The sequence below is a fragment of the Stegostoma tigrinum genome, chromosome 4 (genome assembly GCF_030684315.1).
Source record: "Stegostoma tigrinum isolate sSteTig4 chromosome 4, sSteTig4.hap1, whole genome shotgun sequence".
In the NCBI taxonomy this organism is placed as follows: Eukaryota; Metazoa; Chordata; class Chondrichthyes; order Orectolobiformes; family Stegostomatidae; genus Stegostoma; species Stegostoma tigrinum.
The window spans coordinates 77,718,824-77,734,840 of NC_081357.1; the positions used below are offsets into that span (position 1 = coordinate 77,718,824).

Sequence of the window (16,017 nt, forward strand, 5' to 3'; positions counted from 1 at the left end):
TGTGAAAAAGTTGCCCTTCAAGATCCCTTTTAAATCTTTTCCCTCTCACCATAAACCTATGCCCTCTAGTTTTGAACTCCCTTACCCTGGGATAAAGGACCTTGGTTATTCAATCTATCCATTCCTCTCATGATTTTATAAACCACTATAAAGTCGCTCCAGCGGAAAAAGCCCCAATTTACTCAGCTTCCCCCTGTAGCTCAAGCCCTCCAATCTCAGCATGTCCTTGCAAATCTTTTTTGGAACTCTTTCAAGTCTAACAACATCTTTCCTATAGCAGGGAGACCAGAGTTGAACGCAATATTCTAGAAGTGACTTCACCAATGTCCTTTACAACTGCAACATGATGTCTGACTCCTATACTCAATATACTGACTAATGAAGGCATCTACTTCACTAACTAGCCTACCTGCGACTCCACTGTCAAGGAAGTATGCACTGCACCCCATGGTCCCTTTACTTGACAGTACTCTCCAGGGCCCAATACTGATTATATAAATCCTGAGATAACAAGGTGTAGAGCTAGATGAACACAGCAGGCCAAGCAGCATCAGAGGAGCAGGACGGCTGACGTTTCAGGCCGAGGGTCTAGGTCTGAAACGTCAGCCTTCCTGCTCCTCTGATGCGGCTTGCTCTGCTGTGTTCATCCAGATCGACATCTTGTTATCTCAGATTCTCCAACATCTGCAGTTCCTACTATCTCTATATATAGGTCCTGACCTGGTTTGCCTCATCAAAATGCATCACCTCATATTTATTTATATTAAACAGCCCATTGGCCTACCCAATCAAGGTCTCAATCTATGGTGAGATAATCTTCTTCAATGTCCACTACACAATCAATGTTGGTGTCGTCTGCAAACTTATTGACCATACTTCCTATATTCACATCCAAATTGCCTATGTAAATGATGAAAATGTTGTCGGGATACCAAGGCCAATCACTCTTAGTTCATTTCTGGAATTCAGTTCTTCTGCCCATGTTTGGACCAATGCACTAATGAGGTCAGAAGATGAGTGGCCCTTATGGAAGCCAAACTGACCATCAGTGAGCAGGTTATTCTTTTGCAAGTGCATCTTGATAGCAATGTCATTGACAGCTTCCATGGCTTTACTAATGAATAAGACTAGACTGAGGGGGTGGTAATTGGCTGAGCTGAATCTGTCTGTTTTTTTTTGTGCACAGAACATACCTAGGCAATTACTCACACGGTCGGGTAGATGCCAGTGTTGTAGTTATACTGGTTAGCTTGCCGAGGGACATGGCTAGTTCTGGAACATGTCTTCAGATTTTTCTGGTCCCTTAGACTTTGCAATATTCTGTGTCTTCAGGAATTTGTTGATGGTTGTTCACCATTTGTTCACATGGAGTGAACTGAATTGGTTGAAGACTGACATCTATGATGCTCGGAACTTCAAGAGGAGGCTGAGATGTATTGTCCACTTGACACTTCTGACTGAAAATACAAATGCTTCAAAGTTGTCTTTGTACTGATCTCTTGGATTCTCCATTGCTGAGGACTGGGATATTTGTGGAGCCTCCACTTCTTATTAGGTCTTTGCTGGTCTATCACCATTCAAGATTGAATGAGACACATTTAAGATCTTACATCTGATCTATTGGTTGACAGATTACTTAGACCTGTCCCTTTCATGCTTCTTCTGCTGTTGTAACATGCAAATCATCCTGGATTGTAGCTTCACCAGTTTGACACCTCACTTTTAGGAATGCCTGGTGCTGCTTTTGACAAGTTCTTCTGCTCTCTGCATTGAACCAGCGTTGACCTCCTGGCTTTATGATAATATTAGACTGGATGGTATGACAGACCTTGAGGTCACAGATTGTGGCTGAATACAATTCTCTAGTGGGTTTTCTCTCTCAATGTTTTGCAGCGCATCTCAAAACGTAGGCACCATGCCTACATGGGGTCACTCTCGTGTAATTTTGCCACCACCGGACCTTGCAGGTTTTCCATTAGCAGCACAATATTCGAATTCCAGCCATGCTGATGTTTGAATGCTGCAAACCAGGTAACGCATGTTACACTTCTCTGGGAGATGGCCAATAGATGAAAGTTGACAAAGATAACACAGTGTGGAGCTGGATGAGAACTGCAGGCCAGGAAGCATCAGAGGAGCAGGCAAGTTGACGTTTCGGGTGAGGACCCTTCTTCAGAAATAAGTGAGGGGGAATGGAGCTCTGAAATAAAGAGAGAGGGGGTGGGGCTGGGGCAAGTAGTTGGGATGGTGATAGGTAAGCGCAGGTAGGCTGTGGTGGGGATTGGTCAGTGTGGTGGGAGGTGTGGATAGGCAGGAGAGAAGCAAGACAATTTGTGTCAGGATATGTTAGATCAAAGAGGCGGGGATGAGAGGGAGGGTCGGTCATGGGATTTGGCTGGGGGAGGTGGATGGGGAGATTTTGAAACTGATAAAGCCCACATTGAGACCATTGGGTTGCTGGCTCCCAAGGCCGAATAGAAGATGCTGCTCCTGCAGTTTCCGGGTGGTATCATTGTGACACTGGAGGAGGTCCAGGATGGACATGTCACCCAGGTAGTGGGAGGGGGAGTTGAAGTGGTTCGTGACTGGAAGGTGTTGTCGTTTGTCATGAACAGAGAGCAGGTGCTCTACAATTTTACTTTGTAGTGAAACAATGACCACCTCTCTATTTATTTCAGAGCTCTCTTCCCCCTACCTCTTTTCTGAAGAAGCGTCCTGACCTAAAATGTCAACTTTCCTGCTCCTCTGATGCTGCCCGGCCTGCTGTGCTCCTCCAGCTCCACACTGTGTTATCTCTGCCTCCAGCATCTGCAGTTCTTACTATCTCTGAGGAAAGTCGACACTCAGCTTTAGTAACAGAACTTGGTGGACAGTGCATACCAGTATGCTGTCTCCAATCCCTTCAGTTGATTTCTGAAAATTTCCCACCACAGCAGTGGCCCATGATAAATTCCTTGGCTTCAATAAACAGACTCACCCCCTCCAATCCAGGGCAGACTGTGGCCCCCACCACCCCCCCGGGCAATTGGAATGACAGTTCCAACTAATGACAAACCAGTCCTTTTGCACAGACCTGTGACTTCCCACTTACCTTTGGACTGCTGCGCGGGACAATGTTCCAGAACCTGGGACAATGATCCAGAACCTCGGACCTTGAACACCCCAAGTGGCAACTGGCTGTGTCTAAACCCTGAACTCATATCACACAATGTCGTTGACTAACATTATCAACACCACCTGGCTGACAACACTCCCAGCGGACATGACTGAGGGCTACTCCCTTTAGACTTTAACCAAATGGCCGTTTGCTTAAAGCATATTCAGTGTGTTTGCCATGTAAGATAAAAGCATATTCTTCATGTGTGGCACTGACATAGTGCAGTGCCATAAAGCAACCCTACCACCACTTGACCGATCACAGCTGGCAAACATGTACAAATGGCATTGTCCTCATTTCAGGCATATAGCTTAATGATAAATGGAAATAAAGTTATTTACAGGCCATGCCTAAATGCTGCCTAGGTCTTGCTGTATATGGTTACAGATTGCTTCAGTATCTGAAGAGTTGTGAATGATGCTGAAGATTGCACATTCATTAGCAAACATCCATATTTTTGATCATATGTTGAGGAAAGATTCCTGATGAAGCAGCTGAAAATGGCTGGGCAAAAGACATTATCCCGAGGAACTCCTGCTGGAGATTCTGAAGCGGAGATATTTGGCCAGCCAAGAGTGCATTGAAATTTTAAAGTCTGGGGTAGCAAAGGTGTTAAAATAGGTTTCAGCAATACATGAGCTGAGGCAAGAATGAATTCAGGCAGTGTTACTAAGGGAGAAATAGGCTTTCTTTGTGATCATTTGCTTTGGAGAGGGTGCAGAGAAGGTTCACCAGGATGTTGCCTGGTATGGAGGGCGCTAGCTATGAAGAGAGGTTGAGTAGATTAGTATTATTTACATTCGAAAGACAGAGGTTGAGGGGGGGCCTGATTGAGGTCTACAAAATCATGAAAGGTATCAACATCGTGGAGAGCAGGAAGCTTTTTCCCCAGAGTGGGGGACTCAATTACTCAGGGTCACGATTTCACGCAGAGGGTGGTGGTTGTCTGGAACGCAGTGCCAGCGGAGCTGGTAGACGCGGGCACGATGGCATCATCTCAGATGTATCTATACAGATACACAAATGGGTAGGGAGCAGAGGGATACAGATCCTTGGAAAATAGGCGACAAGTTTAGATAGAGGCGGATTGGCACAGACTTGGAGGGCTGAAGGGCCAGTTTCTGTGCTGTAATTTTCTTTGTTCTATACCATTTCTAAGCTCAAGGGATAAACGTTTCACAATTCCATCGTCGAATTAATTCTAGGTCAATGGGTATGCTAATTCTTATCTGATCAGCTCTATTTCATAGTGGAGAGTTTGTACATTATTGAAGCAGGGATAGAAGACTGTGGGCAGTGAGATTACTTTCAGATTGATATGTCAAACAGCCAGCACTGACACACTGGCTTCAACACAAAATAACATAAAATATTTTAATATTCCCTATGATTCAATTAGGGAATGACACAGTCAAACCTGGTACATCTTCCACTATAGTAGTACAACAGAAATGGAAACAAATAACCACAATAACATATAACATGATTCAAAGAGGTCATTATTTATTGGAGGATGCAATTGTGCAGAACACATTTGCGGCTGTACATATTTTTGTTGTAATTTCACATTACAAGAAACTCAAGAATTTCAAAAATGCTTTTCAATATAATTACAATATAATTATATTGCAACATTTGGCATTAAGAAATAACTGAACATCATATTAATTTCCATGATAAAATACTTTCCAGAGGCTAAAACAAAATTTTTGCTGGTCAATACAGCAACTGTGAGAGGTGAATTTAATTAATTAATGTTTCAACGGTGCTTCTCGTGGCCTTCAAACATTGTATGCTGCACTTATGCTATACAGCACTCTACATTATAGTTCACTGTCTTTGATACCCTCCTAACCTATAAATTGACATTACTGGGGTTATTATAGGAATGGCAGTGCATTCATGCAACATTTCTCGATTTAACAAAAGCATTAATCGTTGATATAAATATGTTAATTATTCATCCACTGTGACCAATAGGAATTCTTGGGCTAAGTCTGAGTTTGCTATTTTATTTAGAAAATACAGCATTAATTTTTAAAGTAGACTTCAAGTAGAAACATAACGAACAAATTGATCAACATCTTTTTGAAAATACTTTCGGAATAGTCCAATAATATTTCTACACTTATATTGGTTATTCCTTTGGAGATAAGTTCTGAGCCAATGCTTTATTGTGCAATGACCATAGAAATAAGAAACTAAATGCAAGCACTCTTTCTTTAGCATTTTTAACGCTATGTTTGTGACCAGTTAAGTTCAATACAACTTTTCTAAGCAAACAAAAATACCATTAGAATGCCAGGCAAGTAACTACTATTAACAGGTAGATGAGGACTAAAGTCAGGTCACATTAAATAGCTGCAACTTTCAGAGAATGTTCTTGTATTTTATAAACCACAATGGAAAATGTGCAGTAGTGGACAAATGGTTCAGCAAACATGACAATTTTTTTTTATTTCCTTCAAGCCACCACGTTTCAGAAAAACTCACAATTTACAGATGAAAAGCAGCAGATATACTGCAGTTTATAAAGCAGAGTATTAACAAAATAAATAGAAAGCGTTCGTGGAAAGTAATTCTCAGTGGAGTCTGCAGAGGCAAAAGTGCAATGGGATAAGTATGTATAAAATGATTCACCTTCTGTTACAATGTGACTTTACTTCTACTGACCATAAACTACTTGTCTGCAATAAGGACAATCAGCAAACAACTTAATGAAGGAATTGCTATTAGAGTTCTGATCCTTAAGAAACCATGCAAAATAAATAAATGCCCAATATACACAAGAGTGACTGGAAATCATGGGAATGTTTTGGATTTTTCGAACCAAAATTATTATGAATACCAAATAATCCTTAGCAAAATAAACAATGTTGTTAAGCAAGTTATGCGTAAAGTGACATTCCCTTAACCTTTTATACTTCTATAGAATATAGGCATCACTAGCATGGCTAGTATATGGTGCTTTGTCCCAGTTTTCCTTGAACTGAGTGGTTTGTTCAGCCATTTTAAACAGCATTTCAGATGCAACCACATGATGTAAATCCAGAGTAAAATATAGGTCAGACCAGGTAATAACAGCAGATTTAGCTCTTTAAAGGGTATGGGCAAACCAGATGGGTTTCTTCCTTGGTTACTGCTACTGAGATCAGCTTTCAATTCCAGTCTTTTTTTAATTAATTAAATTTCACCGGCTAACATAGTGGTATTTTAATCTGTGTTTCCACAGCATTAGACTGGGCTGCAGATTACTAATTATGACTGCATCACTTCTAATGCAGGATAAGAACAGAATTGCAGCGTTCTGAAGCTTACGTTATATTGCAAGGAATTCACTTTCAAAGGTGAACATTTAGGAAAGTTTGCTCTGCTGAATTTACTGCTATCATTGTCATTTTTAAGATTCCATTTGTCATTAACCCACCATTGCAATTTATAGTATTTTTAAATATAACTTCTCAAATCGATGAGATTCCTTCTAAATAAAAATATATTGCCATTGCAACTGCATTAACGAGTGGGACTTGCAAAAGTTGTAGGTATTATTATGATGGCTTCATATTTAATACTTTTTGTGGATTTGAACTTGAAGGATTGTGGCGATACCTGAATTGTTCCTTTTGAGGAAAGATCAAATGAAAAAAACAAAAGAAATGTATTCTTAATAAGGCATTTCTCAGAAACCAAATGATTCCAGAAAACACTAACAGTCCCCATTAACAACCATTCAACCTCCCAGCCTGATCGTTAGCAACTCCTTTGTCTGTCCAACTGTCTTTCTCTCTCTTTGGGCTCTATCCTATTGTTTATTCCCTACCCCACCCACCTCCCTATTTTCTGCAAATAAACTGATGTTCTCCCAGCCACCATCAGTTCTGAGGAAGGGTCACCTGACCCGAAACATTAACTCTGTTCACTCCTCCACAGATGCTGCCGGACCTGCTGAGCTTTTCCAGCAACTTTCTTTTCGTTCCTGATTTACAGCATCCGCAGTTCTTTTGATTTGTAATTACCTATCTTTGTTGCTTAAACGAACTTCAGGGAAAACGTCTGGCAATTTTTTTTATGACCAGGTTTCCTGGTTGTTCAGTTTTGAAGAGTGTTTGCTTCGAGTTTGTCTTTAGATTTTTATTTGAAGATTTACTAAAAGCAAGTTATTCATGTTTGTCTCCTGTTTCCTAAGCAGCTTTGTTGTGAAATCAGCATGAAATCTAATTGTCCCCTCAAAGAGTGACTGGGAGACTTCTCAATATATGATTCCTAAGCAATTTGCATCTGTCAAGATCCCAGGGACATCTACGTTCGTTGGTGACACCAGTCTACACACACCAAAATGCCAGATTATCAGCCATTTGAACACTTCACACCGCAACCCTTTTGCTTTCAAGAACTAAGATATTTTGGTCAAAAATTTTTTTTTTGCCCAAAGTTTACCACTGCAGACAGAAATCACTGATTTTCTCTTTGCTCAATATGTATATTTATAGAGATAAAGATTTATATTTTCATATTACAAGAGGAGGTCATAGTGTAGTGGTAATGTCTCTGCACTTATAATTCAGCAGTCCTAGGCTAATGTTCTGGGGGCATGAGTTCAAATCTCAACATGGTAGATGGTGATCTTTAAATTCAATAAAAATTATTGCGATAATTTCCAAACAGTTCACTAATGATTTTTTAAGGACGAAAATTTCACATCACTACATAGTCTGACTCCAGATCTACACCAATCTGGTTGACTTTTTACTACTCAAAAACTAAGTTGCTGGAAAGGCTCAGCAGGTTTGGCAGCATCTGTGAAGGAAAAAACAGAGTTAATGCTTTGGGTCCAGTGACCCTTCCTCAGTTACACTTAATTTGGGATGAGCCTAGGTAAAAGACCTTGGTATTCACCCTATCCATGCCATTAGAGCGAAGCAAGCACAAAACATTCTGAATACAACCAATTTCTGGAGTTTTATTTCCTTTATAAAAGCATGAAATGGCTTCAATCTGTGTTTTTATTTGTTTCACTAATTAAACGTAACGTCACCATAGTCCCAGAGGATCATAAAGCTTCTTTCTCATTTGACAAAGAGAGAGAGAGAGACCGACAGACAAAGAGAGAGAGAGAGAGAGAGAGAGAGAGAGAGAGAGAGAGATGACTGGGGCAACATTGAGAAGGCAGGACTTTTGTGGTGACCTCAGCCAGCACAGGAATAAAACACATGTTGCTGGCATCACTCTGCACTCATATTATAGTCACAGAATAATGCAAAACAGCACAAAACTGTTCAAACCATACCTCATTTGCCAGCTCTTTGAAAGAGCTGTCCAATTTGTTCTACTCTTTTGCCTGTACTACTACTGATTTTCTCCATTTCCTCAATATCTCCAGAAGGAAATGTTCTCCGTTTCCCTCTTGAGATATTTGACAATGGAGAAGGGTACAGGTACACAGTTAAATGTGAATGCAACACATGAAGTGTCACCTAGACTCAAAACATTAGTCCACGGATGCTGCCTGACCCAGTGTGATCTCCAGCACTTTAGTTTCAGTACAGATTCCAGCATCTGTCGTCATTTGCTCATACATACGTTAGCAACTGCATATTTCATAAACTTTGTTTTCTATATCAACAAAAGTTAGTAAACTGTTATTTTCTTTCTGTTATTTAAATCTCTAAGTGACTCAACAATGTCCATTATATAAGTATCAAAAATTTTGGTATGAATATCTAACTGTTTCTGAGACTTAAACTTGCCCATAGATTTTCTATAGCATTTTGCAAGGCAAGTAGCTGCTAACCAAATATCCAGCAAGTGTAGCCATCTCCACAGGGTGTTGGGACCTCTAAAGGCCAGGGTAAGCATTGGGAACTAAGTTAAATCTGGTACTGAAAGTGGAATAAAGGGAGGAAAGCATTTCATTCAAAGAGAGAGAGGATAAACGAAAGAAGTTAAAAAACTTTACTTAGAACTTCAACTACAATAAAATCTTTTTAAAAAGACTGAAAAGTTGTATAAGTTAACTTTCAAAGTCACCTAGGTTGTTTAGAACATTGAACAGTACAACACAGTACAGGGCCTTTGGCCCACGATGTTGCACCAAACTTGTACCCTAAACCAAGGTCTATCTAACCTCCACCCCTACCTTATACGATCATCCATATGCCTAACTGACAGCCGCTTAAATGCCCCTATTGAGGCTGACTTCACTACCCTCTCTGGCAATACATTCCCGGTCCCCACCACTCTCTGAGTAAAGATCCTACCTAAAGGAAACCTGAAGGAAAAAGTCTCTGGCTATCCATTTTATAATTTGACAGGAGTTCAGATTTGTTAAGATACTTTGAACGGAATGGCTAACGTTTTGTTTCGAATTTAGTACATGCATCATTCAGATACAGGAACTTTTACACCAAACGACAGCTTTAATTGGATATCGCAGGGCAACATGGTTTGCTCGAGTAGATTAAAGAGAGATAGTGAATCCCAACTGCAACTTTCGAATTTTTACATTTAATCGCCTTCAGTTGTTGTTCAATTTAAATATGCCCGTTATTTGTCTCGCTACCATTTTCACAAGCGGAAAAAAAACTGATCAATAATGATCGAAGGAATTCTAGATCCAGTGAGGAAGCGTTTAAATGCAAACTATCTGACGAAGTTACACATTCAGTTTCCAGATTTTTTCTATACAGTTAAGAATAAATATGCATACGCTGAATACTATTTATTTTACGGAAAGTCGGCATCTCTCTTCAGTGACTAAGGGAAATTTTGTTTCCACAATACAGCTTTATTCCTTAGTTTGACATGGTGCATGTCGATTTCAAATGCTGGCAAATAACCAGACCAGAGATCGCATTCTTTTTTCATATACAGATAATGCGTCAATTGGTGGAGAGTGCAGATTTCAATCAAATTTTACCGAAACTGCAAAGGGAGCAATTTAAGACATTATGTGAACTCTTTGCAACTAGGATGGAAGGGTGAAAATTGTATCAGATTTCCTCGCTCTGTATAATCATGGAGCGTGGGAAAGGGTCAGAACGCAATGTCCGATAAAATCACCACAACTTACTTTTGAGGTTCCTTGGAAAATATTACTGGCAGTAAAATCCTTCGTTCATGGCGTCGCTAGCCCAGGAGAATTCTGGCGATGAAATGGAAAAAAGCTGAAATATGCTGTTGTGATATTAATGCTGGCCAGACCGGGTTCCCATCAGCTGCACCAACACTGTCTATAGTTATCTGAGCAATGGTTCCGGCACTTTGCCGTTTTGGCAATGCTAACATCACAAGACTAACAGTACGGCGTGTGCAGGATGATCCTCCTCAGATCCATATCTACTTGACCTTCCCCTTTGACCGCAGTATGGGCTGACTCCTCGCTCGATCAACCCAGTTGCTCACCCACGGCTTCTCTGCACATTGCTAACATGTCACTTTGAGTTTCCGCATCTGTTGGTTATTTTAATATCAGAGAAGCTTCCTCACTACCTCACAGCCACAAACTGGAGGGAAGATGCTCCCGGTATGTTTGTGGGATGATGTTCGTTGTAAAAATTAACCTTGAAGTCAACATACGCCGGCGGCGGTACAGAACCCCATGAAGAAAAGTCAGTAAAACTAGTGAATCAGACATACTGGCGCGACTAATGTATTGCAATTTGGAGTTCATGTGCGATGAGTACATTTTGAGATATTACTGGGGATTTTCGAGTTGAGATATTACTGAAGCTTTGTTTTTATAATTCAATTTCCGCTTTCTATTTACTAAAGTGGGGATATTGACAGAATTGAGATGTTTCTGTGTTTGACAAAACAACAAGGCTACACTGTCCATGGAAAGTGAACGGCGAGACTAACAGCAGGGAGAAATAGACCATGAGACCATGGGACCAAAAGTGAAAGGCACAGAATTCGGCCACTCGGCCTATCGAGTCTGCTCCACCATATGATCATCGCTAATGTGTTCTCCTCCTTTTCCCTATTTCTTGATCGCCTTACCAGTCAAGAACCTAGCTATCTCTGTCTTACGTACACTCAATGACTTGGCCTCCACAACCTTCTGCAGTAATGAGTGCCACAGTTTCACCACCCTCTAGCTTCAATTCTAAAGGGCTATCCCTTCAGTCCGAGGTTGTGCCTTTAAGTCTAATTCTCTCCTACTAGTGGAAACACCTCCTCCACATCCACTCTATCTGGACCTCTTAATAGGCTGTACATTTCAATCAAACCCTCACAATGACAAGGCCTTCAAACCTGAGATTATTTTGTAAGGCTCCTCTGAACAGCCTCCAAGGCAAGTGCATCCTTCTAAAAAGCCTAAAACTGCTCACAATATTCCAAGTATTTTCTGACCAGCGCCTTAAAGTGGCAGCAGTACCCAGAGCACTCAACTGCTACTCATAATGACAAATCCTTCATCCCAGGGACCAGGGTTGGATTCCACCCTTGGGCGACTGTCTGAAGTTTGCACATTCTCCCCATGTCTGCATGGGTTTCCTCCAGCTGCTCCCACAGTCCAAAGATGTGCAGTTTAGGTGAATTGTCCATGCTAAATTGCCCATTGTGTTCAAGATTAGGTGAGTTACAGGGGGATGGGTCTGGGTGGGTTGCTCTGAGGGTCAGTGTGGACTTGTTGGGCCAAAGGGCCTGTTTCCATACGGGAGGGATTCTATGAAATATTCTTTCTTACATACCATACCTAAGACCACTCACAATATTTCACATACAGTCTGACCAGAACCTAATATAGACTCAGTAGCACAAACCTGCTTGTGTTCTAACCATCTTGAAATTAGTGCTGAAATTGCAATTGCCTTCCTAACTGCCAACCAAACCTGCATATTAATCTTAAGAGAATCCTGAACCGGAATTCCTAATTCCCTTTGTGCTTCTGATTTCCCAAGACTCTACTCATTTAGAAAATAATCTGTATCTCTATTCTTCCTGCCACAATGCATAACCTCAAACATTCCCACATTGTTTGCTATCTGCCACTTCTTTGCCCACTCTCCTAGCCTGACAGGGTCCTTCTGCAGCCTCTCAGCATCCTCAACACTACCTGGTCATCTGCAAGCTTAGCAACAACACCCTCAGTTCCTTCATTCAAACTGTTAATGTATAACATGAATGGTTGTGGTCCCAATGCTGAATCCTGGCAGAATTCTACTAGTCACCGGCTGCCATCCTGAAAAAATACCCCAGTATCCCCACTCTCTTCTTTCTGAAAATCAGTCAATCCTCTATCATGCCAATACCTTGCCCCAACACAATGGGCTCTTATTTTATTTAGCAGCTTATTGCTCCCCCTCGTCGGGCACCTTCTGAAATTTCAAATAGATCATGCCCACTAGATCTCTTTTGTCTAACTTGCTTGTTACCTCCACAAAAGAATTCTAATAGATTTGCCAATCATGACTTTTCCTTGATGAAGCCATGCTGACTCCACCCTACTTTACCTTGCATTCCCAAGTATTCTGCAATTTGAGCCTTAATAACGGGCAGTAAAATCTCACCGAGGACTGAGGACAGGTTAACCAGCCTGTAATCTCCCATCCTCTGCCTCCCTCCTTTCTTAAACAAGGGTGTGATGTTCACCATTTTCCAGTCCTCTGGGACAGTCCCTGGCTCTAATGATTCCTGAAAGATCACTGCTAAAACCTCCACAATCTCCACAGCTATCTCCTTCAGAACCCTGGAGTGTAGTCTAGCTGGTCCAAGTGATTTATCCATCATCAAACCTTTCAGCTTCCCCAGAATATTCCTTTTTTTTTTATTTATTACCAGCTAGTTTACCTTCATACTTCATCTTTTCCCCATCCCCATTGCTTTTTTTATTTGTTATGTGGTGATTTTTGAAAGCTTTTCAAACTATTGGCTTCCCACTAAGTTTCACCACATTGTTTCCTTTTTCTTTCATTTTTAAGGCATCCCTAACTGCCACCATCAGCCATAGTTAGGATGTGTCTTTGTCCTTATAATGAATGTCTGCCTTGAACTACCTGCAGAAACTTCTGTCATTGTTGCTCCACTGCCTTCCCTACTTGGCTCTCTTTCCTATCAACCCTAGCCAGCTCCTCCCTCATGTCTTTGTAGTTACCCTCAATCATTTATAATACCATTACATATGATTCAAGCTTCTCCCTCTCAAACTGCAGCATGAATACTGTTATATTATGGTGTATGCCCAATGGAAGTTCCTTCACCTTAAGCTCCCTAATCAACTCTGTCTTAATAAACATCACCATATCTGGATTCCTGATTGGGTTCTTCCACAAACAGCTCCAAAAACCATCTCACATTCCACAAATTCCTTTTCCTGGGATCTACTACCAACCATATTTCCTCAGTCCACCCGCACATTGAAGTCCCCGTGATTATTGTAATGAGTGCGTCTCTTACATGCCTTTCCCGTCTCCTGATTTATCTTCTGCCCCACATCCTGACTACTGCTCTGAGCCCAGGCACAACTCCCATCAAGACCTTTTATCCTTGGCAATTCCTCAACTCTAACCACATGGATTCAGCACCTTCCAACTCTATATCCTTTCTTGTTATCAATTTAATTTCATTTCTTCCTACCAAGGCTATCCCAATCCTCTTGCCTACCCTCCTGTCCTTTTGATGAAAAGTGTGTCCTTGAATATTTAATTCCCAACCCTGATCCCCTTGCAGCCACATCTCTGTGATACCCAGATCATACTCACAATTGCAATCTGTGCTACAAGTTCATTTACTTTGTTTTGTATACTGCACGCATTTATGCAAAACACCCTCAGTCCTGCATTGAACAGACCCCTTCTCATATTTTGTGTCCTTATCTGCTGTTCCTCAAGTTTCCTGACCCTGTCTATACTGTCTGCTCTGTTACTTGTTCTGAAAACTTTTACAACTTCTGCTGAGCCCTCCCCCCTTTAACTAGTTTAAAATACTTGTGACCTTGATCTACCTCAATTTGCACTATCAGTTCACCTACATCACTCTGAATGTTTATGCTTTAAGATACAAAGCCTTTAATTTTGCCCTATTATTGAGTTTCGCTACACTTTTATGGTTCCTTGGTAAAATATGATATTAACACAGTATGCCCTTGCTTTTATTTTGTGGCAACAATCGACCCCATCACTAACCTGCAATCCTTTCTTCTCCTTTACCTTTGATTTTATAATTGTCCTTCCAACTGAACCCATTCCCCGACTATTTAGTTTAAAGCCCTTGTTATGTGATTCCAGGACTCTGTCCCAGCATGACTCAGGTGGAGTCCATCCCATTGGAACAACTCCCTCCTTCCCCAGTAGTGATGCCAATGTCCCAGGAATTTAAACCTGTTTCTCCTGGACCCATTTTTGAACCATACGTTTGCCTCTTTAATCTTGTTGACCCTATACCAATTAGCTTGAGGCTCAGACAGTAATCCAGAGATTATTACTTTTTAAATTCTACATTTTAATTTAGCCCTTCAATACTCATAATCCTTCATCAAAACCTCTTTCCATTTATATCGTTTGTATCTATACGGACCATGGCAACTGGACCCTTCATGCCCAATCGAAGTTCCTCCAAAGCCCAGACGAGTGAATGTAAACGCCAATCAGCAACACAGCCTTCGGGACTCTTAATCCTGGCCTCAGACAGCAGTGCCTATTCCCCTGACTGTATGATCCCCAATCACAGCTACATTTCTCCTTTCTCCCTGCTCTTGAATGGCTCCCTCTACCATGGTGCTATGGTCAGTTTGTTCAACCTCTTTGCAGCCTTTGCTCTCATCCACAAAGACAGCAAGAATTTCAAACTTACTAGACAAGCTCAAGGGCTGAGTTTTCTTCAGCACTGCCTCCTGGACCTCTCTACCAGCCTTATTCATGGTCATACTTTCCTGTCCCTGACCGCTGACTGAATTCAAAGTAATTAATCTAAGGAGTCTGACTGTCTCCTGAAACATAACATCCAGGTAATTCTTCCCTCCCATCTGCCATCCTTACCTGGCCTGGCCTATGTGTGACTACAATGTGTTGGCTCTCAACTGCCCTCCCAACTGAAAGTAATTCAGCAGCATTAAAACATCTGTAAAATAAAACCAGATGGACAGCCTAGTATCAACTTCGGCATCAGAAACAACAACAGCAAACTTGCTCCACTGATCCAGCAAATCCTAACTAGTACAAACATTGGGAAAGCTGTTTTACAGACTAGTTAAATAGCAGCCTGACATAGTTATATTTAAAAACAGACCATCCCTGGACATGTTGTGTCTCACCAGCAGGGCAGACACAACAGAGGCGGCAGCACAGTGGTATATATTCAGGAGGTAGTTCCTCTTGCAGTCCCCAACATTGACTCTGGACCCTGTGAAGTGTCTTCAAATCTGGTTAAACAGGAGCAAGGAAACCTTCTACATATTGCCAGACACTGCACCCACCAAGCCCTCCCTCTCCCTCACCAGCTGATAACTTCATGTTGAATGCCACTTAGAGGAAGTGCTGAAGGTGGTAATGACACTAAATGCACTTAAGGTGGGGAACTTCAATATCCAGGACCAACTGTGGCTCAGAGCACCACTAATCCATGTTCTGGCATGGATTAAAGATTGGCTAACAGATAGAAAAGAGAGTTTGGAATAAATGAGCAATTCTCATATTGGCAGGCAGTGATAAATGGCGTAACGCAAGGATCTGAATTTTGGTTCCAGCAGTTCACAATATACATCAATTTTATGGACTTAGGATAAAACATAATGTTTCCAAATTTGCAGAAAACGCAAAGCTAAGTGAGAATGTGTGTTGTAAGGAAAATGTAAAATAGATCCAGGAAAATCTGAACTGACTTAGTGAATGGGCAAGAACATGACAGATGTAATTTAATGT

The 16,017-nt window shown here is 41.2% G+C and overlaps 1 protein-coding gene across 3 annotated transcripts in view; it reads right to left on the bottom strand.

Annotated features, from left to right (window-relative positions):
• si:ch73-340m8.2 (proto-oncogene tyrosine-protein kinase LCK) overlaps window positions 1-16,017 on the bottom strand; it is a 136,424-nt gene that overhangs the window by 83,915 nt on the left and 36,492 nt on the right. For 2 of the 3 annotated variants that reach the window (XM_048530685.1, XM_048530683.1), the window contains exon 1: window positions 10,227-10,466. The exons of the other annotated variant lie outside the window; for it this stretch is intronic. The gene's annotated coding sequence lies outside the window, so the exon portion shown is untranslated. Of the gene's footprint in view, window positions 1-10,226; window positions 10,467-16,017 lie in introns of those variants that run through there. 3 annotated transcript variants of the gene reach the window in all.